This window comes from Rutilus rutilus (genome assembly GCF_951802725.1).
Source record: "Rutilus rutilus genome assembly, chromosome: 4".
Lineage (NCBI taxonomy): Eukaryota > Metazoa > Chordata > Actinopteri > Cypriniformes > Leuciscidae > Rutilus > Rutilus rutilus.
In genome coordinates this window covers 52,636,855-52,663,139 of record NC_140212.1, presented here as the reverse complement: position 1 = coordinate 52,663,139, position 26,285 = coordinate 52,636,855, and the positions used below count along the sequence as shown (strand labels likewise).

General features: G+C 43.9%; 1 protein-coding gene across 3 annotated transcripts in view; it reads right to left on the bottom strand.

Annotated features, from left to right (window-relative positions):
* Positions 1-8,295, bottom strand: part of LOC311289592 (NACHT, LRR and PYD domains-containing protein 12-like) — a 96,113-nt gene extending 87,818 nt beyond the window's left edge. For all 3 annotated transcript variants that reach the window (XM_084407713.1, XM_084407714.1, XM_084407711.1), the window contains exon 1: positions 8,162-8,295. The gene's annotated coding sequence lies outside the window, so the exon portion shown is untranslated. The remainder of the gene's footprint in view (positions 1-8,161) is intronic.
* Between the last annotated feature and the right edge of the window lie 17,990 nt (positions 8,296-26,285).

Sequence of the window (26,285 nt, the reverse complement as noted above, 5' to 3'; positions counted from 1 at the left end):
AAAACACTCAATAAGACAAAGCTACACAGATAGATAAATTGTTTTCCAGTGAAATAATGTATGTTTTTCCCATATATGTATGTGTCAAATGTCTACTGTGTATGAAAATATGTATGTCTATATGTGCCGTGAGTATGTACAATGAAAAGCGTTTTTCTGGAAATGCCGTGCATTTTTTAAATTAATTTGTTAAACAATGTTTTTGAAATAAAGCTGTTTTTAACTTTCATTGATGACTAATCCTGGTCATACTTAGGAGGGAGAGGTTATTATGTGAGTATAGGAGACCATAAGTCTGAGTGGACATCCATGACATGCGGAGTCCCTCAAGGCTCAATTCTTGCACCACTCCTGTTCAACCTGTATATGCTCCCAATGAGCCAAATAATGAGAAAGAACCAGATCTCTTACCACAGCTATGCAGACGACACACAGCTCTAGATTAGATTAGATTAGATTCAACTTTATTGTCATTACACAAGTACAGGTACAAGGCAACGAAATGCAGTTTAGGTCTAACCAGAAGTGCAATAGCAGCAAGTGCAGGATATACAGTGGTTCATAAGTGCAGAACATGGATATGTACTGAATAAATATAGAGTTGAATACTATTATAAACAAAAATTTACAGATAGATTGTCCTATGAATATAATATACAGATAACTATTACTGTGAACAGAATTTACAGCTAGATATGTACTGAATATAATAATATACAGATGGCTATTACTATAAACAGAATGTTTACAGATAGATATGTACTGAATATAATATACAGATGGCTGTTACTATAAACAGAATTTTACAGATAGATATGTACTATGAATATATATACAGATGGCTGTTACTATAAACAGAATGTGAGCATAATATACAGATGGATATTACTATAAACAGAATTTTACAAATAGATATATGTATAAGTTAGGCTAATGAGCAGTATAACAATGGATTTAAAGTAGTGCAAATAAAGTTTGGACAGAAGCTATCCGAGTGAGTGCAGTGGAAAGTAATTGCATATTACAGTTAAGGTACGATATTGCAATGTATATATAACAGTCGGTACTGTAAATAAACAGTCGGCAGTGCAAATGAGCATATTCCAGTCAAGGTAGTAGTGCAAGATGCATATGTAAACAGTTGTTACTGTAATAACAGTCAGCAGTGCAAATGAACATTATAGTATTGCAAATAACAAAATGGAGGCAGGTGTGAGGAGGGAGAGGAGAGTCAATCAGTATATAAGGGGAGTGGGATCAATGAGGGTTAGAGTTTAATAAAGAGACAGCTCTGGGGAAAAAACTGTTCTTTAGTCTGCTGGTCCTGGTCCGGAGGCACCTGAAACGCCTGCCGGAAGGCAGGAGAGAAAACAGTCTGTGGGCTGGGTGAGAGGAGTCCTTAAGGATGCTGCGAGCTCGATGCAGACAGCGTTTCCTCTGGATGTGCTCGATGGCAGGTAGTGGAGTCCCAGTGATGCGCTGGGCGGTTTTCACCACCCGCTGCAGTGCCTTGCGCTCTGCAACAGAACAGCTCCCATACCACACTGTAGCACAGTTGGTCAGGATGCTTTCTATTGCACAGCGATAGAAGTTCACCAGGATAGTGGAGGAAAGCTGATTCTTCCTCAGTGTCCTCAGGAAGAAGAGGCGCTGGTGAGCCTTCTTGACCAGGCTGGAGGTGTTGGTTGTCCAGGTCATGTCCGCCGAGATGTGGGTCCCCAGGAACTTGAAACTGGAGACACGCTCAACAGCCATTCCATTGATGTGGATGGTGTCGTGTGTGCCTCTTGACACTTTCCTGAAGTCCACGATGAGCTCCTTCGTTTTGGTGGTGTTGAGGAGCTGGTTATTTTCGGTGCACCATGTGGCCAGGTGCTTGATCTCCTCCCTATAGGCAGTCTCATCGTTGTTGCTGATGAGACCAATCACCGTAGTGTCGTCCGCAAACTTGACGATGGAATTAGATCCGTACACAGGCTTGCAGTCGGAGGTGAAGAGGGAGTAGAGGAACGGGCTTAGCACACAGCCCTGTGGTACACCAGTGTTGAGTGTGATGGATGTGGAGCAGTTGGAGCCTGATCGAACATTCTGGGGTCTGTTGGTCAAGAAGTCCAAAATCCAGTTGCACATGGAGGTGTTGAAGCCCAGGTCTCCAAGTTTGGCTATTAACTTAGTTGGGATGACAGTGTTGAATGCTGAGCTGAAGTCAACAAACAGCATGCGTGCATAAGTGTTCTTATTGTCCAGATGTGTGAGCACAGAGTGCAGTGCCATGGAGACTGCATCCTCTGTGCTCCTATTGCTACGGTAGGCAAACTGGTGTGAGTCCAATGTGGATGGTAGAGAGTCTTTTAGGTGTGCCAGGACCAGCCGCTCAAAGCACTTCATTACGATGGGTGTGAGTGCTACAGGGCGGTAGTCATTAAGGCACTTCGGGCTGGAGTGTTTTGGCACTGGCACAATGGAAGTGCATTTAAAGCATGTTGGTACAGTTGCTTGGGCAAGAGACAGGTTGAAAATGTCTGTAAAAACCCCAGCGAGCTGCTCCGCACATGCCCTGAGTACGCGTCCAGGGATGTTGTCTGGTCCAGCAGCCTTGTGCGCGCTGATCCTGCTCAGTGCATTGCAGACATCTGTGGAGGAGAGTGTGATCGGTGGGTGGTCAGCTGAGGATTTGAGCTTGGTGGCAGTTTCTCTGTTGTCTCTTTCAAAGCGAGCATAAAAGTCATTTAGCTCGTTCAGGAAGTTGACATCAGTGGCTGCGGGGGTGGAGTGAGAGGGTTTGTAGTCACTGATGGCCTGAATGCCCTGCCACATGCGCCGAGGGTCAGCGTTGGAAAAGTGTCCCTCTATCTTAAGCTTGTAGCAGTGCTTGGCCTCTTTGATGCCCCTTTTCAGATTTGCTCTGGATGTGCTATAGGCTTGTGCATCTCCTGATCTGAAGGCAGTATTGCGTGTCTTCAATAGGAGTCGCACTTCCCTGTTCATCCATGGCTTCTGATTTGGGTATGTGGTGATCTGCTTCTGGGTTGTAACACTGTCAATGGTGGTATTAATATAATCCAGTACAGAGGAGGTGTAGCAGTCAATGTCCGTGTGAGAGCCACTGGTGGCTTGAGAAGCAAACATACTCCAGTCTGTGTGTAGAAACCTTTCCTGGAGTGAGAAATCTGCCCCCGCAGGCCACACCTTGATGGTCTTCACTGATGGCTTCACGCGATTGATCAGAGGTGCATATTTGGGGGTGAGGAACAAAGAAAGGTGATCTGACTGTCCCAAGTGGGGGAGGGGTGTCGCGACGTAAGCTTCAGCCATGTTTGTGTAAACATGGTCTAAGGTTTTGTTTCCTCTGGTGTGACAGGAAACATGCTGGTGAAATTTCGGTAGCACTGACTTTAAGTTTGAATGATTAAAATAAGCAGGGATTAAAAACCCGCTTCAGCAGAAGCCTAATCCCTTCAGCCATCAAAACACTCAATAAGACAAAGCTACACAGATAGATAAATTGTTTTCCAGTGAAATAATGTATGTTTTTCCCATATATGTATGTGTCAAATGTCTACTGTGTATGAAAATATGTATGTCTATATGTGCCGTGAGTATGTACAATGAAAAGCGTTTTTCTGGAAATGCCGTGCATTTTTTAAATTAATTTGTTAAACAATGTTTTTGAAATAAAGCTGTTTTTAACTTTCATTGATGACTAATCCTGGTCATACTTAGGAGGGAGAGGTTATTATGTGAGTATAGGAGACCATAAGTCTGAGTGGACATCCATGACATGCGGAGTCCCTCAAGGCTCAATTCTTGCACCACTCCTGTTCAACCTGTATATGCTCCCAATGAGCCAAATAATGAGAAAGAACCAGATCTCTTACCACAGCTATGCAGACGACACACAGCTCTACTTAGCCCTATCGCCTAACGATTACAGCCCCATTGACTCCCTGTGCCAATGCATTGATGAAGTCAACAGTTGGATGTGTCAAAACTTTCTTCAATTAAACAAAGACAAAACTGAAGTCATTGTGTTTGGAAACAAAGATGAAGTTCTCAAGGTGAACGCATACCTTCACTCTAGGGGTCAAACAACTAAAAAAATCAAGTCAGGAATCTTGGTGTGACACTAGAGTCAGACCTTAGTTTCAGTAGTCATGTCAAAGCAATAACTAAATCAGCATACTATCATCTGAAAAATATTGCAAGAATTAGATGCTTTGTTTCCAGACAAGACTTAGAGAAACTTGTGCATGCTTTCATCACCAGCAGGGTGGATTATTGTAATGGACTCCTCACTGGCCTTCCCAAAAAGACCATAAGACAGTTGCAGCTCATACAGAACGCTGCCGCCAGGATTCTGAGCAGAACCAGAAAATATGAACATATCACACCAGTCCTCAGGTCTTTACACTGGCTCCCAGTTAAATTTAGGATTGATTTTAAAGTATTATTACTGGTATATAAATCATTCAATGGCCTAGGACCTCAATATATCGCAGATATGCTCACTGAATATAAACCCAACAGATCACTCAGATCATTAGGATCATATCAGCTAGAAATACCAAGGGTTCACTCTAAGCAAGGCGAGTCTGCTTTTAGCTATTATTCCAGCCGCAGCTGGAACCAGCTTCCAGAAGAGATCAGACGTGCTCCTACTGTAGTCACATTCAAATCCAGACTCAAAACACTTCTGTTTAGCTATGCATTTACTGAATGAGCACTGTGCCAATGCTCGTCCGACTGTTTATACTGTACTGTATTTTATTTTTCTAAACTGTTTTAATTATTTCTTTTATTATTTTAATTTCTTCTATGTAAAGCACTTTGAATTGCCATTGTGTATGAAATGTGCTATATAAATAAACTTGCCTTGCCTTGCCTTGCCTTGCCTAATTATTGCAGTGTTCAGACTCGGACATATTATAGACTGTTAATTAATTATATGGCTATAATTCACTGTAGGCCTAAATGTTTTAGAAAAATAGGAGGAAGCTTCTATGTAATATTTTATTATCCTCACAGCGCGTTGCTTATGCGATGCGCTATGAAATTATGGCGCAAGCCAGGGTTTATCGCGCTGATTCACGCATATTTCACACGTAGCCTACAGTGTGAGCGGTGAAGTCGCAGCTCGATGATCGGACTGTATAGTGTGAGCACATAAATCCTGAGCTTTGGCTTTACATCGCATGCGATCTACTCGTTCAGTGTGAGTAGGTACCTTGCTGAAATCGCACAGACATCGCACAGTGTATGCCCGCCTTTAGTCTTCATCTTCAGACGAAAATGCTTATTATTCTTAGACACATTTTGGTCATTTTTGTCAACTTTTAATCATTACTTTTAGTCAAACTGCAGTTTGTGTGTGTGTGTGTGTGTGTGTGTGTGTGTGTGTGTGTGTGTGTGTATGCATGTATCCACACATGCACAGGACCAAGGGCTGTATGTTTGCATTCACACATGTACATATGTAAAGTGAACATGATGGACATGCTCCTGAATTTTTTTTATGTCTGGTCATTTTTGACCACACCACAAACAAAACAGAAGAATTTCAATTCAAACTTCCTGATTAAACATTAATGTAGACTAGTGTGATAAACACTGTATTTTTACCCCCGGATTTTAATTAATATTTGCAAATTTATTTACAAATAAAACTTGAGGTGCATAAGCTCAGATCAATGAGGCCTGTGATTAATCAGTTTGAAAAAGAAATACAAAATCAGTTGTAATTGTAAGAAAACAAGTTGACAAAAAACAAACATTTTATTCAATATTTTCTGTAGGCCGCTGCCGGGTCTCATCATCCCTGACTGGGGTTTCTGACATTTTTGCTTGAAACATTTGAGAATAGTTTTAAACTGTTTTTGTGTGTTAGTAAACCTAACTTGTGTTTCATTTTTTTGGAACTTGTAGTAGTAGGACGGAGCACTTGTTTGTTTGTGGATTCTTATAATTTGTATTAATTATTTTCTAGGGCTGCACGATAAATCGCATGAGATTGTTATGCGCATCTCGTCAGTAAAGCCGGTTCCTTGATTAGTAGTAAATCGCCATCACCTGCTTTCAGATGGAGCGGCATTTACTACAAAGAGCCGTAGTTAACTGACAAGCTGAGCCATATCGCATTAATATCGCGGACGTATCGCCAGCGATAATTAATGCGATATGGCTCAGCTTGTCAGTTAACTACGGCTCTTTGTAGTAAATGCCGCTCCATCTGAAAGCAGGTGATGGCGATTTACTACTAATCAAGGAACCGGCTTTACTGACGAGATGCGCATAACAATCTCATGCGATTTATCGTGCAGCCCTATTATTTTCTTTTTTTCTCTTTTGTTTATAGGGAGTCGGGGAGTAGATTTAGAGCTACCCCGGGGTATACATACATCACTCATGGGTATACTTCTCTGTCTAGAAACACCAGCTAGACCTGGGCGGACCACCAGCTGTAATTTTGGTTAGGGCGCCTTGATCGTGTGCCAGATAGGGATTGTTTTTTTTAATGTTTTTTTTTTATTGGTGATTAGTATAGGTTAGGGGTGGGGTCCTTTTTGTTTATTTCTTTGTTTTGGTTCGTCCAGCCCTCCCCTTTTCCCAGGAAATTATTATTGTTTATTGTTTATTATTTATAATATTACCGTGGCTAAATAAAAGCTTTGTTTTTATACGGTATTTGGTGTTTGTGTCCTTTTCTCGCACCGCGACTCCATACCTCCTTTGCTGGCATCGGTGGGCCCGAGCAGTGGGTTGTCAGGCTCCCCTCCCTTTGGGGGAGCTAGAACGTAACACCTTTATTGCTCATGAGTCCAACATCCAGCCACTCAAGAAAACATGCAGTCTACCTGAGGGAATAATATGCTCGTGTTTTGCTGCTCAAGAAACATTTCTGGTTATTACCAATGTTGAAAATCAATATTTTTTTCACGATTCTTTGATGAATAAAAAGCTCAAAACAGATTTATCTGAAAAAGAAAGCTTTTGTAAGTTATAAATGTCTTTACTGCAACTTTTGATCAATTTAATGCATCCTTGCTTAATAAAAGTATTCAAAAAAAAGATCTTACTGACCCCAAACTTTTGAACGGTAGTGTATAATGTTACAAAAGCTTTCTATTTCAGATAAATGCTGTTTTTAAGGATGGTTTGTGTGTGATGACTTCTTTTTTTAATGACATTAAAATTATTATTAGAATTAAAGTATCCATAAATAGGTTAAGCAAAACCAATCTTTTGTACACACACTTAACTGCAGACACTGAAATGACATACACTGTGGTATAGTACAAATATTGTGAGTGTTCAAAGTGTCACGATTGTCCCTTATTTTCCTTTTCTGAAGTTGGCAACCCTTCCTACATCTTGGATGAGCTGAGGCTGGGTAAATAAACAGCAACTTTTCCTTTTTTGGGTGAACTATCCCTTTAAGATGGCAGAGTATTGTTTATTAGGCATTGAGAAAGTTCACACGATCAAAATGTTTGCTGGTTTTTCTTTTTCTTTATCAAAGTAGTTGATTTAGCTCGTAATTGTCAGTTTGACTTTAAGTTCAGATAAATGCCTCTAAACTGCACAGGTTTTCAGCACATGTGTAAAACACAGATTATGCTTTTTTTGTGCTATACATTTCCAATCACACATTTTACATTCAAAAGCAAACAGATTGTATGTAGCCTATTTATGTTGCTTTATTTTCGCAATGATATTTGAGAGGTACTTCTATATTTCTTCAACTCTCTTGTGTTCAACACTTACAGTTCATTTAAGTGCTGCTGGTTTCACTGAATGACTCTTGTTATAGAGATCATCATATAGACAGAAGGAGGAAGTATTATATCAAAACTGTCTCTAAAGGACATGAAGCTGTTAAGTGATAGTTTCTGCTTTAAGAGATCAGAAGGCATTTTAAGAAACACTGTTTAAGGAAATCTCACTAATGAACACCGCAACAGTGATTTCACAGTACAGCAATATCAGCTTTCTGTGATTCATTCACTAACACACACTTCTGTTCATCTGTTCGATCATGACATGAGGAAGTTAAAATAAAATCATCAATATGACAGCATTAGTCTCAGAAGCACAAAGTTATCAATGACACATCATAAGAAGACACAAATACATGAAAACAACTAAAGAAAGATGAAACACTCACCTCAGATAATGTTGTAGAACTTTGTTTCCTCTGAGCTGTCGTGTTGAACTGAAATTTCTTTCACTTTCATACAGGAAATAGTTTTTCAGGAAGAGACATAAAAATCAGAAGAATGACATCCATCGACACACACACTCAGTCTCCAGTCACTGTATATATATATATATATATTATCTAATCAACCAATCACATGGCAGTTGCTTCAATGCATTTAGGGCTGTGGTCCTGGTCAAGACAATCTCCTGAACTCCAAACTGAATGTCAGAATGGGAAAGAAAGCTGATTTAACCCCCTGAGGTCGGCGGTATCACCGGCGATACCAGCTCGCTTTTTTTTTATCAGTGTAAAAGAAACTCATAAATACTCTGTTGACTTTGATTTTCCATAGGAGTTTCATACATCAATCGATTCTGTTAAATGTGTATTATTTTTGTGTATACTCACAATAAAAACAAAGTGTTGTGCTTTTTGCCAAATAAAGAAAAATAAACAAGAAGCTAGGTTCTGCCTTCTCTCTGTCCGTGTAGTCCATTCTGAAACGCGTCCGAAAATGAACAATAACTCAGCGAATACTCGGTCAAACAGGCATACAGACATACAGGCATGAAGCTTGAATTATCTTCTTTTAAATGAAGTAATTTATATAAAAAACAAATATTCTCATCTTGTGAAATCTGTATTAAAAGAGAGCGATTCTAGTCGAGCTCATTCCAGCTCATTCAAATGTAATGTGACCCCGCCCACGGAGAGCGCGCTATTCAAACGCAAATGTCTGAGGCAATCCTGCAAACCTGTGAAGGCCCCCATATCAGCTCGAGAAAACACAAGTTTATTCAGATCATTACTTGTTTACACCGTCTCGCAGCGCTGTGAGGAATAATAATAATGGAAACTGTACCTCAGAAGTGCGGGTATATCGAGGAGCGAGCTGAGGAATACAGTAGTAAGTTTTTTTCCTTCTCACGTAAATCGAGTTTCTGTTTATGAATGAATGAACGGCAGAGATGCGCGCTGTTTACCACAGCTCGCAAAAAGACAGTTTAAATTTAAATCGCGTGTGTGAATGAATGATGATGTTTTAGCAAACTGTATTGCTATAGGCTACTGAGATGAGTAAAAATCGACTGAAATTGTCATGAAGGTAAGAGGATCAGACAGCAAATGCGGAGAAACAGTCACTTTAATTGAAGCAAAGCTTGCCAGAGAGTCAAAATAAACAGAAAGGGTACTCAAAGGGAAACTTAGAACTACAAGCAGTAGTAAAATGTTCAAATAAGGTCTCGGCTTGTTGAAAAAACATAAACAGCAGTCAGCCTGGGTGAAATGGGATTCACAGAAGATAGCTCCGTAACAGGAAAGGTGCAGGCTGAAGTTTCCCGTGGGAGAGTAGAGGCAAGCGGCGAATCTCCGACTCAGTTGATTTTTCTCAAAGGCAATCGGCTCCACAAACAGCTTCTGACCTGACAAGACTATGACAGGACATGACACGACACGACACGACACAACACGACACGACAGAAACAGAGATTAAATCGACGTTCTGCAGTAGGGAGATTATGCAATACTCAGGCAAAGACAGGTATAGACAGGGAAGAGAAATAGGAACGCTAATCAGAGGAAAAGGGGATTCAGGTGAAGGAAATGAGCGATGGCAAATGGTAAAGGATAGACAGCTGTGAGAATGAATGAGGAGGTGTGTGCGTAAATGAGGAAATAGCGCTAACGTGTGAGTGTGTGAATGAACGAGGAGGTGTGTGTGTGTAAATGAGGAAATAGCGCTAACGTGTGAGTGTGTGTGAGAAAGAAACAGGATCATGACAGAAATATGTTGAAATAAAATGTAGGCTATTTGTATAAGCAACATATTAAACTGCAAATTAACATTTATATGCCCTAATATTTCATAAAAACGACGTTACAGTCAGGCGAAATATGAAAGACAACATTTTGTTGACTAGATTTGGGTACAGTTTTTACTGTAGAATATACTGCCACATCAAACAAGCTTTTGTTTAGCAATTTCTATACAAAAATACTATTTTTGTCAAAAATAAAGTCATCAACTAAGATGTTAGCTGTTCCAATGTTGGCTATATTCAAACTAATGAATACATATGATAAAATGTAGGCCTATAATCTTTTTTTTTTACAAAGAAAGAGTACACTTGAAATATTGTTGAAATTGTAATTATTGTTGTAATTGTAACCTTTTTAATAAAATAGCAAAACATATTTACAAGATAAATGTAAGCAAAATCTTAAATGGTCAATATAAGTCTTCTTCGGTCTATTGGCTTTCCAAGCAAAACCTGTTTTACATCAATTTAAATCAATGTATTGTTTTATGTGAACAATAAAGCAAGACTATTTTCACATAATTTTGAAGCCAGAACTCGAAGAGACAACATCCATTAGTCAAAAGTCTTATTGACACATATTTATTATGAGTTTTATGGTCTTATTTCAGCAACTTTCTTTTTTATTTTATTTTTATAACCACGCATAAACATTATTCTCTTAAAAATTCAAAAATATACATGCATGGTGATCACATATTTTGGTAGCCCTGTTTGTGCTAAATAGAGTGAATTTACACCTTTGCCATTAACATGTTTATAAATAACTGAAAAAAGCACAAATGTCAGAGCATGTCAGAACACCTCCAGGGCCCAGAAAACCCCTCAGACCCCAGAGGGTTAAGCAATTTTGAGCGTGGCATGGTTGTTGGTGCCAGACGGGCCGGTCTGAGTATTTAACAATCTGCTCAGTTACTGGGATTTTCACACACAACCATTTCTAGGGTTTACAAAGAATGGTGTGAAAAGGGAAAAACATCCAGTATGCGGCAGTCCTGTGGGCGAAAATGCCTTGTTGATGCTAGAGGTCAGAGGAGAATGGGCCGACTGATTCAAGCTGATAGAAGAGCAACTTTGACTGAAATAACCACTCGTTACAACCGAGGTATGCAGCAAAGCATTTGTGAAGCCACAACACGCACAACCATGAGGCGGATGGGCTACAACAGCAGAAGACCCCACCGGGTACCACTCATCTCCACTACAAATAGGAAAAAGAGGCTACAATTTGCACGAGCTCACCAAAATTGGACAGTTGAAGACTGGAAAAATGTTGCCTGGTCTGATGAGTCTCGATTTCTGTTGAGACATAAACAGAATGAGAACATGGATCCATCATGCCTTGTTACCACTGTGCAGGCTGGTGGTGGTGGTGTAATGGTGTGGGGGATGTTTTCTTGGCACACTTTAGGCCCCTTAGTGCCAATTGGGCATCGTTTAAATGCCACGGCCTACCTGAGCATTGTTTCTGACCATGTCCATCCCTTTATGACCACCATCCTCTGATGGCTACTTCCAGCAGGATAATGCACCATGTCACAAAGCTTGAATCATTTCAAATTGGTTTCTTGAACATGACAATGAGTTCACTGTACTAAAATGGCCCCCACAGTCACCAGATCTCAACCCAATAGAGCATCTTTGGGATGTGGTGGAACGGGAGCTTCGTGCCCTGGATGTGCATCCCACAAATCTCCATCAACTGCAAGATGCTATCCTATCAATATGGGCCAACATTTCTAAAGAATGCTTTCAGCACCTTGTTGAATCAATGCCACGTAGAATTAAGGCAGTTCTGAAGGCGAAAGGGGGTCAAAGACAGTATTAGTGTGGTGTTCCTAATAATCCTTTAGGTGAGTGTATATATATATATATTGCTATTATATGCTCCCAGTCAGCGGCGCGTTTTCAAAGCATGTCCCGATTTACTCAATACTTGCACAGCAGGAAGTATCTGCAACTAAAGTCGGAAGTTTATAACCAGAAGTAGGAGGTTCAGTCTGTCGCTTGTGGCCAGCGTCAGGAGGGGAAATAATGACTAGAGAGAGAGTGATCGTATGACTAAGAAAGGGTAGAGAATCTCCAGATCCAAACACAAGCAAAGAAGAAGATCTGTGTAAACCAGAAGGAGCAGATCTGAAGCAGATCAAAACTGCCTAATGGGTCCGTATATCTTTTGGTCATTTGATTTTCCTTTCAGAAAAAAAACAAAAAACAAGTGGCTATTTGATTTTTGTTTTAAAATTTATTTCTCTTTTTCAGTGTCAAAAAGGGTAAAAAATAAAAAAATAGATATGGACCTGACAGAAGCTGTTGACGAGGGGTTCAGGAGCCAGCTGCAGAAGGCATGTGTTTGGTTAATGCTGATGTCCTGGATAATTCACTGTGTTTGCTAAAGTACAAGTTGATATGTTACAAAGAACTTTTAATTTTTAGATCCAAGATGCCATAAGCGTTGTGGAGACCAGGGAGGCATTAGAAGAGGCTTCAAACAGCCTTTCTCTCCTTGGGTCATTACACAGTGTTGGACTCTTGAAGACAGGGAGACAGTCGTCCAGTGTGCAGAGCCCAGTTTGACCTGGAGGGACGACTTAATTCTGCAATGGAATGGTAGAGTGAAGAATTTGATGTTAATGAGCATTGCATCCATTGTGCTGTGTTGAATGTAGGAGTTTTTAGATTAATGAAAGTGAACTTAAATTGTGATATTTTGTAATACTTGTTCATTAGTTGCTTATGTGTGTGAAATAAAAACAATTGTCTCATTGTGATACACTGTAGGTTTGTCGATGGTTTGGGATGTTTAGGTTTACATGCCGCAATGAAGGAAAATTAGATATCTTGTCCTGGCCAAAGAGGACTGCCAAGGACCTCATTGACATTGATGTCATTAGTAAGCAAAGCTATATAGCAAATATCTAGTTTCGGGTATTTTAATTTAAGATATTTACATTATTTGCCACAGGTGGTGAAATGCAAGTGGATCAAAGTAAGAACCTTACTTTGCAAGAGGTCTTGTCCTTTGCTTCCGGGCTGGAGGAGTTGCCCCGCCCTCGGGGCTGGAGGAGTTGCCCCGCCCTCGGGGCTGGAGGAGTTGCCCCGCCTTCGGGCTGGAGGAGTTGCCCTCGGGCTGGAAGAGTTGCCCCGCCCTTGGGGCTGGAAGAGTTGCCCCGCCCTTGGGGCTGGAGGAGTTGCCCCGCCTTCGGGCTGGAGGAGTTGCCCCGCCTTCGGGCTAGAGGAGTTGCCCCGCCCTCAGGCTGGAGGAGTTGCCCTGCCCTCGGGCTGGAGGAGTTGCCCCGCCCTCGGGGCTGGAGGAGTTGCCCCGCCTTCGGGCTGGAGGAGTTGCCACTGGGATTCAAGAACCAGGCAAACCTTAGCTTCATACACACAGACCGCAAATTCCCAGAAGCCAACACGTGACATAGTCCTCCGCCTGCCGATACATAGGAGCTACGAGGAGTTTTGCAACCACATGTGCAGTGGGAGATTACAGGCTACTGAGTTTGGGATGACATAGACCATGTCACATTGTTTGTTGTTGATATTTGTTTTATCAGCTAGAACTCTCCTCCCCACTATTTCTATCCTCTTTTTCTATATTATATACAGTTGTTTGTCACTTCTATGCTGCAAGACTGAGACACAGAAAGTTTGTTTCTGTTGTTTGTTAGTAGTCCAAACAAGACAAAAATATTGCAGCAAATGTTTGAAACTACTGTAAACCAAAGCTTCACAGGGCTGCTTGTTTTTTTTTTTTACGATTATTTCATATACATAGTGAGGTTTCATGAAATAAAACGCAAATAAAATGTAATGAATGATGTTAATAAAACATATTAGTGCTCTGCCAAACAATGTAGTTCCTCAGAAACAACAAAGCGGTTGCCAAGCAACACAGAAACTTTCAGTGGAGCAGTGATACTTGTGTAATGCGGTCAGCAGTGGTTACGGCTCAACCAATCTAAATCAAGAACCAGAACTGACCATTTTATAAACAGATTTTTACACAGGCAACATTAACATTTGAAGCTTGTTTCCAGAACCTGCTGTTCTCATTCAATTACACTGAAAGTGACAGGAGTGCAAACATTACTGTACAATTTACCCCGTGGGTGCGATTCATTGCGACAGACAAAATATACAGATATTCACTGAAGATGGTTATTAAGCATCTGTCTATAATAGATACAGTAGATGCCCACACATTCATCCATCCAGCCATCCATATCTCATCTGGGGTGGTGTGGCGCAATGGATAAGACACATGCCTTTGGTGTGAGAGACCCGGGTTCGAATCCACTGTGAGACACCAATGTGTCCCTGAGCAAGACACTTAACCCCTAGTTGCTCCAGAGGCGTGCGACCTCTGACATATATAGCAATTGTTAGTCGCTTTGGATAAAAGCGTCAGCTAAATGAATAAATGTTACATTTGTATCACTCTCATCTACATGTTACCATCCTTCTAGTGTGGTTGGATACATGTACAGATATGAGAGAAAGTGCAGCATAGTTATGACAAAAAAAAAAATTGTCAAATAATTCCCTTGATATCGTACTTGAGTTATTTTGATTAATGGAATTTCTATGGTTTTAGTGTAATTTGTTATACACTTGAAGGTTTGGTTGTAACACTGTTAGTGTAACTGACTCAGCTGGTGGAAAATGTTTTTCAAGCCTAAATAACAGTTAGGAGTTTCTAGGAGCATAGCATATGAGCTTATCCTATGTTTTAGACAACACAACAGTTATTAAGATCATATAAGGTTGGTTTTGGTGACTTAAACGCAACTCAGAAATCATAAACAAAAACCTTTAAAGGAGCTGTATGTAAGATTGTGGCCAAAACTGGTACTGCAATCACTTTCAAATTACTGTAGAGCAGTGTATCCCCTCCCCCTCCCCCCTGACTCGAGGTTGCCAGATAGGCTGCAGGATCCAGCAGGAACGTAGGCTGACACGTTTGTAGCTGCAGCTGTGGTAACTAGAGCAGAGCTGGCAACCCGGATGCTGAAACACTACTGACTTTGTGATTGGTAGATAGGTGGAGGGTGGGGCATCAGGCCAAAACACAACATGACAACATCAACATCAGTTGAGGGCTGCAACTATCACTTTTAAATGACAATATCCTGGCCGGACTACTGTTGTCAGTGATATAAGTATTTGAAATGAACATGATTTCTTAATGTCTAGTGACATATCAGGGCCATTTTATGATTAATTGAAATACATTTGTCACAGGTCGGGGTGGAGCGCCAGCGGGCCGCCCACCCCTTCACTCGCGTGCCGCCCCTGAGGAGCCGGCCGTGGACACAAAGGAAATGGCGGACACAGCATTCAAAATAAATATTCTTTATTAAATAATAAAAACAACATAAAGGCATTATCCGGCTCTAGCATCAGCAGGCTCTTCCCGTATCAGCAGGCCCTTCCAGCGTTAGCCGGTTCTTCACTAGCCTCAGGCTCTTCCAGCATTAACAGGCTCTTCCAGCATCAGCAGGCTCTTCCAGCATTAGCAGGCCCTTCCGGCATTAGCCGGTTCTTCACTAGCCTCAGGCTCTTCCAGCATTAACGGGCTCTTCCAGCATCAGCAGGCTCTTCCAGCATTAGCAGGCCCTTCCGGCATTAGCCGGTTCTTCACTAGCCTCAGGCTCCTCCAGCATTAACGGGCTCTTCCAGCATCAGCAGGCTCTTCCAGCATTAGCAGGCCCTTCCGGCATTAGCCGGTTCTTCACTAGCCTCAGGCAGAGAGTGGAAGATACATGTAACTCACGGCGTTAGCAGATTCTTCAAGCGTTAGCAGGGTCTTCAAGCATTAGCAGGCTCTTCACTGGACTCAGACAGAGGGAGGAATAGACACGTGTAACTCACAGCATTAGCAGGCTCTTCAAGCAATAGCAGGCTCTTCAAGCATTAGCAGGCTCTTCAAGCATTAGCAGGCTCTTCACTGGACTCCGACAGAGGGAGGAATAGACACGTGTAACTCACAGCGTTAGCAGGCTCTTCACTGGACTCAGACAGAGGGAGGAATGGACACGTGTAACTCACAGCATTAGCAGGCTCTTCACTGGACTCAGACAGAGGGAGGAATAGACACGTGTAACTCACAGCATTAGCAGGCTCTTCACTAGACTCAGACAGAGGGAGGAATGGACACGTGTAACTCACAGCATTAGCAGGCTCTTCACTGGACTCAGACAGAGGGAGGAATAGACACGTGTAACTCACAGCATTAGCAGGCTCTCCAAGCATTAGCAGGCTCTTCACTGGACTCAGACAGAGAGAGGAATGGACAGCTGTGATTGCGAGTGAACAGCAGAAATAATTCCCACACTCACATTTCCACCACACACTGTAAGGTTTCACTCGTGCTCATTTCCACAATAAAACTGCAATTCAACAGACTCAGTGTACCAAGGCTTCCGCCCGCAATCCAGCCGAAGTTTTCTCTGGCTCTCTCATCTGTCTCTCTCATCTGTCTCTCTCGTCTGTCTCTCTCGTCCTCTCTCCCGCGGCCTCCCGCCGCTCACGTGCTGCGCGTCTCACCTCTCATTCTCGTCGTGTCCCCCTCTGCTTGTGCCTCTCTCTCCCGCGGCCTCCCGCCGCGACCGCGGCCACGGCCGCTCACGTGCTGCGCCTCGCCTGCCCTCCCCCCGTCGTCTCTCTCTCTCCTTATATCCCATCCTAATAACAACGTGTCTCATAGTGCACAGCTGGCGGCAATTTCGGCTAATTATCCTGAGTGCGGAAGATTTGCGCTCGCCCGGAACTAAGCCGGTGTTCTCGTATTTTGGGTGCGGCGGGAAGCAAATCCCGGCGGACATTAGTTCCGCCTTGACTCAACCTAGAATTTTTCGTCACCCCGTGACATACCCCCCCACCAATCCGCTCCAGTCCCTGGAGCGGGACGCCGAAGAAAAGGGAAAAAAAAGGAGAGGAAAACAAAAAAAAGGAACAAAGCAAAAATAAACAAAAAAAAGGAAAAAAAACTGGTCGCCATACCTTCGGCCCACGGTTGCTCAACTCAGGGCGGCATCCTGCCGACTACGCCACTTGTCACAGGTCGGGGTGGAGCGCCAGCGGGCCGCCCACCCCTTCACTCGCGTGCCGCCCCTGAGGAGCCGGCCGTGGACACAAAGGAAATGGCGGACACAGCATTCAAAATAAATATTCTTTATTAAATAATAAAAACAACATAAAGGCATTATCCGGCTCTAGCATCAGCAGGCTCTTCCCGTATCAGCAGGCCCTTCCAGCGTTAGCCGGTTCTTCACTAGCCTCAGGCTCTTCCAGCATTAACAGGCTCTTCCAGCATCAGCAGGCTCTTCCAGCATTAGCAGGCCCTTCCGGCATTAGCCGGTTCTTCACTAGCCTCAGGCTCTTCCAGCATTAACGGGCTCTTCCAGCATCAGCAGGCTCTTCCAGCATTAGCAGGCCCTTCCGGCATTAGCCGGTTCTTCACTAGCCTCAGGCTCCTCCAGCATTAACGGGCTCTTCCAGCATCAGCAGGCTCTTCCAGCATTAGCAGGCCCTTCCGGCATTAGCCGGTTCTTCACTAGCCTCAGGCAGAGAGTGGAAGATACATGTAACTCACGGCGTTAGCAGATTCTTCAAGCGTTAGCAGGGTCTTCAAGCATTAGCAGGCTCTTCACTGGACTCAGACAGAGGGAGGAATAGACACGTGTAACTCACAGCATTAGCAGGCTCTTCAAGCAATAGCAGGCTCTTCAAGCATTAGCAGGCTCTTCAAGCATTAGCAGGCTCTTCACTGGACTCCGACAGAGGGAGGAATAGACACGTGTAACTCACAGCGTTAGCAGGCTCTTCACTGGACTCAGACAGAGGGAGGAATGGACACGTGTAACTCACAGCATTAGCAGGCTCTTCACTGGACTCAGACAGAGGGAGGAATAGACACGTGTAACTCACAGCATTAGCAGGCTCTTCACTAGACTCAGACAGAGGGAGGAATGGACACGTGTAACTCACAGCATTAGCAGGCTCTTCACTGGACTCAGACAGAGGGAGGAATAGACACGTGTAACTCACAGCATTAGCAGGTTCTTCACTGGACTCAGACAGAGGGAGGAATAGACACGTGTAACTCACAGCATTAGCAGGCTCTCCAAGCATTAGCAGGCTCTTCACTGGACTCAGACAGAGAGAGGAATGGACAGCTGTGATTGCGAGTGAACAGCAGAAATAATTCCCACACTCACATTTCCACCACACACTGTAAGGTTTCACTCGTGCTCATTTCCACAATAAAACTGCAATTCAACAGACTCAGTGTACCAAGGCTTCCGCCCGCAATCCAGCCGAAGTTTTCTCTGGCTCTCTCATCTGTCTCTCTCATCTGTCTCTCTCGTCTGTCTCTCTCGTCCTCTCTCCCGCGGCCTCCCGCCGCTCACGTGCTGCGCGTCTCACCTCTCATTCTCGTCGTGTCCCCCTCTGCTTGTGCCTCTCTCTCCCGCGGCCTCCCGCCGCGACCGCGGCCACGGCCGCTCACGTGCTGCGCCTCGCCTGCCCTCCCCCCGTCGTCTCTCTCTCTCCTTATATCCCATCCTAATAACAACGTGTCTCATAGTGCACAGCTGGCGGCAATTTCGGCTAATTATCCTGAGTGCGGAAGATTTGCGCTCGCCCGGAACTAAGCCGGTGTTCTCGTATTTTGGGTGCGGCGGGAAGCAAATCCCGGCGGACATTAGTTCCGCCTTGACTCAACCTAGAATTTTTCGTCACCCCGTGACACATTTCTTACATACAGCTCCTTTAATTTCATGTCCAAAAACACACTTTGTCCACTATCTCCTCAAACGCATCAACACTTTCCATACATTTAGAGGAGACAGTCTTCTGACATTGAGATGAAAAATAACAAAAGCACAAATCAGCGAAATAGACTGACCCTGTGTTACTGTAAAAGGTCTGATACAATTAACCCTGCGGTAGTTTGTGCCCTGCTCACCATATTTGTTATTGGAGATGTTACAAATGATTACTAAAACATGTCATAAACATAAGGTTACAGTTTAATTACACGATGATAGTTCTTGTCACTGTAAAAATAACTCCTGATCAAGGGGAGGGGAGTGATATTCAGAGAAACAACTCAGATTGGTAACTTAACTTAAATAACTTTAGTAGCCACAAGGCTTCACTTTGGAAGTTTAGGTTGGATCAACAAGCCATTACCAATAAACTGGTAATGCTACACAGTGTTGTACTTGACACTGCTGATCTATACTTGTGATGAGATGTGGATCCCCCCCCCCCCTTTTCTCAGAATATAACCCCATCCCATGACCCCCTTCCCACAGCTACATAATATCTTTATAACCTGTAAATTATCTGTAAAGGTTTTTATTTATTCTTTTAAATATTTTTCTTTTCAGGTTTTAGCAGATGTTGATGAAAAACAAGATGATGTGGATGCACCTGACGGGTCCTTGCAGGCAAGGATAATGCATATTATACATGCACTGTTAGAACAAATGCTCAAGATATGGACCCTTTTATCACAGGGGCAAAACGTACCTAAAAAGTGCATATTAGTGCCCCATTATCCCAGACAACGATGTGCTATAGACAGCACATTTTATGATACCTTCACACCTCTAAATGATTGCCTCAACTTTTCAACCACCTTTAGTTGTGATGGTGTACCTTTATTCAGATCCTCTTCACAGTCCATATGGCCCCTGTTGTGCACTTTAAATGAACTACCTCCCGATCTGAGATCTGACCATATTATGTTAACAGCATTGTGGTTTGGAGCTAAAAAGCCCCCGATAAACATCTATCTTGACCCGTGTGTGAATGAGTGGACTGATCTACATGAGCGTGGCTTTGATTGGGTTACATCTCATGGTGTACATGGTACCAGAAAAGTATTTGCTTTAATACTTGTAAGTGATTCTGTTGGCCGTCCACTCCTACAGAACTTTGAGCAGTTCAATGGGGAGTTTTGATGTTCTTTTTGTCTTCAGAAAGGAGCACTTGTCGAACGTGGTCGGGGAAAGGCCAGGGTTTACCCATCTGAGGAGAACATAGAGCTTAGATGTCAAAGTCAGACTTTGGAGCTAGTTACGAGAGCTTCAGCAGGTGTGAAAGGACCTTCGGTGTTGTCCCTTTTACCTGGATTTGATATAATTGAGGGATGTGTCCCTGACTACATGCACAGTCTCCTCCTTGGGAGGGACAGACCGGGGCGGACCGGGGCGGACCGGGGCGGGGCGGGGCGGGGCGGGGCGGGGCGGGGCGGGGCGGGGCGGGGCGGGACGGGAGGGACAGACCGGGGCGGGGCGGGAGGGACAGACCGGGGCGGGAGGGACAGACCGGGGCGGGAGGGACAGACCGGGGCGGGCGGGCGGGCGGGCGGGCGGGCGGGCGGGGCGGGGCGGGGCGGGGCGGGAGGGACAGACCAGGGCAGGGCGGGGCGGGGCGGGGCGGGGCGGGAGGGACGGGAGGGACGGGAGGGACAGACCAGGGTGGAGACTCTCCCTCGGGCGGCCAGGGCGGAGGAGACTCTCCCTCGGGCGGCCATGGCACCGGAACAGACACCACCGGCTCAGGAACTGGAACTGGCACCACCGGCTCAGGCACTGGAACTGGCACCAACGGCTCAGGCACTGGAACTGGCACCACCGACTCAGAAACAGGAACTGGCACCACCGACTCAGAAACAGGAACTGGCACCACCGACTCAGAAACAGGAACTGGCACCACCGACTCAGAAACAGGAACTGGCACCACAGACTCAGGCACTGGAACTGGCACCACAGACTCAGAAACAGGAACTGGCACCACCGACTCAGAAACAGGAACTGGCACCACCGACTCAGAAACAGGAACTGGCACCACAGACTCAGGCACTGGAACTGGCACCACCGACTCAGGCACTGGAACTGGCACCACCGACTCAGGCACTGGAACTGGCACCACCGGAACTGGCACTGGAACTGGCACCACCGGCTCAGGCACTGGAACTGGCAGCAACGGCTCAGGCACTGGAACTGGCACCACTGAAACTGGCACTGGAACTGGCACCACTGGAACTGGCACCACCGACTCAGGCACTGGAACTGGCACCAACGGGTCAGGCACTGGACCTGGCACCACCGACTCAGAAACTGGAACTGGCACCACCGGCTCAGGCACTGGAACTGGCACCACCGACTCAGGCACTGGAACTGGCACCACCGACTCAGAAACAGGAACTGGCACCACAGACTCAGGCACTGGAACTGGCACCACCGACTCAGAAACAGGAACTGGCACCACCGACTCAGAAACAGGAACTGGCACCACAGACTCAGGCACTGGAACTGGCACCACCGACTCAGGCACTGGAACTGGCACCACCGACTCAGGCACTGGAACTGGCACCACCGACTCAGGCACTGGAACTGGCACTGGAACTGGCACCACCGGCTCAGGCACTGGAACTGGCAGCAACGGCTCAGGCACTGGAACTGGCACCACTGAAACTGGCACTGGAACTGGCACCACTGGAACTGGCACCACCGACTCAGGCACTGGAACTGGCACCACCGACTCAGGCACTGGAACTGGCACCAACGGGTCAGGCACTGGAACTGGCACCACCGGAACTGGCACTGGAACTGGCACCACCGGCTCAGGCACTGGAACTGGCACCACCGACTCAGGCACTGTAACTGGCACCACCGGCTCAGGATGGCCTCCGGGACGACAGTGGGCTGCTCGGAGGGGACAGCCTCCGGGCCATTGGGAAGGCAGGAAGTCTTCCTCCTCCTCCTCCGCCTCCGGACCACCGGACTCGAATCCACCGAACCCGGGACCACCGGAACTGGGACCACCGGAACTGGGACCACCGGAACTGGGACCACTGGACTCGAGACCACCGGAACTGGGACCACCGGACTCGGGACCACCGGAACTGGAACCACCGGACTCGGGACCACCGGACTCGGGACCACCGGAACTGGGACCATCTGACTTGTGACCACCTGACTCGGGACCACCTTCCTGGCAATTCTCTCCTGATGGCGAATAAGACCCTCCACCATCTTCTCAAAATTGACCCCATCAAAAGCTCTTCGGATCAGCCAGTCCATGGGTTCATCAAGCGCATAATTAAATAAATCTTGAGCGAGCTCTTAACGCATTATAGTCCTTCACGTCTATTGCGATCTCAAAATTCCGGCCAGTTGATAATACCTAGAATATCTAAATCGACTGCTGGCGGTAGATCCTTTTCCTATTTAGCACCAAAACTTTGGAACAATCTTCCTAACATTGTCCGGGAAGCAGACACACTCTGTCAGTTCAAATCTAGATTAAAGACACATCTCTTTGACATATCATTCACATAATACATTATAGACTTCTATAATTCAATATTAGGCTGCATAGATTAGGTCAGCTGGAACCGGGAACACTTCCCATAAATCCTGATGTACTTGTTACATCATGAGAAGAATGGCATCTACGCTAATTTTAGTGTCTTTGTTTATCCCAAGGTTTTCCCGCAGCCTGCCGGATCCTGGTCGTATCCAGATCTGACGAAGGACCTTCGCCTGGACCTGATGTCAACGCAGTGCTGAAGTGCCAACTAGTCTCTCCCTATGGAGGATCCCTTTCCCATTCTACAGATAAAGCGTCGTCGGGAAAACTCAATTTGCGTATATACCCCGAATTGATAAAATAAAATAAAATTCTGAATCAAAACTATAAGGAAACACCAGTAATTTGTTTATGTTTGGTTTGTAGGTGTGGCAGGTCTAATGAAATATATCCTGCCTGCAGGTGGCTGATTAATTCATTTGAGCTCGTCCTATCAGTGAGCTGTAATAGCGCATATAAACAAGCTGGTTAGAGTGTATGGTGTCATGAGGCACCGCCCCTTCCCGTGTCGTCATTCAGGGCGACATGCAAGCTTTCGCGGCTGGCATTCGGCTGAGGTTGTACCCTTGATGGTCAAAGTATGGTTGTTTATACTTCATGTCCGGAATGCTTAGTTATTGCCGACGCGCACGCTGTCCACCTGATAGATGGGATGAGCCCACATGCATGTTGTCTGCCTGACTGAGTTGGTCCCCCAGAGATCGCACCTAAAAGATGTAGTACGGACCAATGGGTCGCATCTGCACCACCGATTAGTTCCGTGCGGTTGACTGCGTGGGACTACTTCTGGAGGCGCTGTTGCTTTTGCTGCTTTTGCTGTTGCTTTGCTGCTTTTGCTGTTGCTTTTGCTGCTTTTGCTGTTGCTTTGCTGCTTTTGCTGTTGCTTTGATCCGCTGTGGACAAAGGACTGAAAACACTGTCCTTTGTGTTTATTTTAGTGTGTGTGCCTCCATGTGAGCCCTTTATTTCGGGGTTGTCTCTGTGTCTTGTGACACCAGGAAAGTTTTCTTTTCGTTTGTATTAGTTTTTATTTTGTATTTTGACTCAGAATTTTGTAATATGTTTAACGTGAAACTGAACATCTCTACTCCAATTTCTGTCTCTTGGAGTGACAGTTCTGAGTGTGTTTCAACAGTGACAATTCTGAGTGTGTTTCAACAGTGACAATTCTGAGTGTGTTTCAACAGTGACAATTCTGAGTGTGTTTCAACAGTGACAATTCTGAGTGCGTTTCAACAGTGACAATTCTGAGTGCGTTTCAACAGTGACAATTCTGAGTGTGTTTCAACAGTGACATTTCTGTTCCAGGAGCTGAGTGCACAAAGCAGGGGCGGATTGTTGGTGGTGGTCTCCCTCACGAGTGTGGTGTGCTGAGTGGTGTGAGTGTGTGTGTACTGGTGTGAGTGTATATGCACAGGCGTACGGAAAAGGTGACTTGTCGTGGAGGCCTTATGTGCCCTTATCCACTGCTCTGCCTCGGCTCCTGTCCTGCTGACTCAGGTCGCTCCATGTGTGCTTGTGGAACCACAAAATTGTCTACATTGAGTGCTGTTGATGTTTGTGCATTTTATATTGATTATTTATCTTTAATAAAACAAATTTATATTTTTGTACCCACGTCTCCTGCCGCCTTACTGTGGACGAACCTGTGTTTCCTTAAATAACAAACTATATTTTATTGTCCCTGGCAAGATTCCAGGGTGGCGTAGTCGTTAGCAGAGATCATTTTATGCTTAAAGTCATTCTATCCCATCCTCGTGCTGCTACATAGGGAATTACAAACCTTCACACATATATTCAAATGCACATAACTATAGAACCCGTTCTTAATGCGCATGTGAACGCCATCTGCAGGATCGCGTTTAAAGTTTGTGTAGAGAGAATGGTGTCGTCTTGGCGGCCCATAATTTGATAGTGGGTGAACATTGCGACGGAAGCGAATCAATCAAAACTAACTTTAGCTGGAAAATAACTTTATTAAAGTACCGCTATAAAGCCAAAACAATCTTACGTTAAATTATACATTTATCTCTGTAAAGCTGCTTTGAGACAATCTAGATTGTTAAAAGCGCTATATAAATGAAGATGACTTGACTTGACTATTACAATGTTTAGACAGCTGACTTACAGCTGACTTCTAATCAGTAAATTGATGCCATCATGTTCACCTTGAATGCCCAATACAGTGTAGTTCACCATAGTTTTTCATGTGATGTAATGTAAGGAAGTAGGATCAGCAGATCTAAAAACATATTCTTAAATTTGAATCCTTCACTAGTAAGGAGTCAAATATGCAGACAATGCTGGAAAAGCAAAGAATGTGCAGGAGCTGGAGGATTTATCTGAAGACCATTGGGCCGTTTAACTGTTCGGGACAAACAAGGGACTCATGATCAACCATTACAAAAAAACAGTTGTGGATCATCCAGGTAATGACACACAATATTAAGAATCAAGGGTATGTCATTTGTTTTGTATTTTGTGTTTGTATTTTATCTTGTGGACCTGGCTATACTTAAAGATCTGTAATGTGAAAAAGCTTTTTCAGGGCAGTACTAAATAAAAACAAGGTTTTTATGATCCTTCTTATTTAAAAAAAAAATATATATATATTTTATACATATATTATATATTTATATATATTTATAAAAAATTTTGGAGGTTCTGCGTGTATGTAAACTTATGACTAAAGTGTAAATGTAACAAAAATCATAACATTATTAGACGCCAAAATGTTGCTATGGTTATAACATTCTCATGTTGCTATGGTAACAATGTCAATTATGGCAATTTCATGACAGGGTTAGGGTAAGGCCTAGGGTAAACCTAACACTATCTCCAACCTGACTCACACAGAACAATAATTTAAAGGATTCACTCCCACATTTAAATGCAGTTATCACTCCTTATACTTTACAGTGTGAACGTAACCTCTCCCTTGTGAAAAAAAAGTGCACTTAAGTGTACTTTTATAAAGTGTACTTATTACATAAATAAAATACTTTAAATATATACACTTAAGTGTGAATTAAATGCCATCTTTTCGGCGCACTTAATACACATTAAGTGTAATTAATTTCAAATATATCATATATTAAGTTGAATTAAAATGTAATAAGTTGCCATTAAGAGTGATTTTTTGGAACAACTTAATTGGTACTTTATTACAACTTTATATCTACTTTCATAATTGCTTCTAGTGTTTTTAAAATATACTTAAAATGTACTACACAATATAATGACACGCAATTAATGTGATTTAAAATATACTTTAATGTCAGTTTTCAATACACTTAAGTGTGTAAGAATTGATAAATTAGGAAATTCCAGACAGTCGGGGGTGACCAGACCCTGAGAGGACAAAAGGATCTCTCTGGAGATTAGCATTTGAACTGGCTCTCATGCACCATCGAGACGAAAGTCTCACCTCTGAGTCATCTTAATCTACATCTCTATCCCTCTCCCCTCACCCCTCTCTCTCTCAGATGATCACCTGAATTCACCCAAGAAAATGTATAGTTTAATGTGAATGATTATCACAGAATATTCTCATGTTTGGTATCATTTAAAATGTCACAGTGCGACTGGTACAGTTGTCTCATTTCAGAATAAGTAAAACAAAAGATAATAAGGGTTTTAAGAGTTTATGGATAACTGACACACAAAGGAAGATGGTCTCTCAAGCAAATGGTTACACCCCCCAAGTGTTACAGTGTACCTCTGAATGCAAATTTCTATTGTTAGCACATGTTTCCAGGTAAAAGGTTTGTCTATTTAAGGAATTGCAGCAGGTTGATCGAGGCCTTTTTCTGTATTTCAGATCGGTCCGTGAGGCTGAGAGTGAGAGCTAGTGTAGGCTAGTGAACGCACCGGAGAAA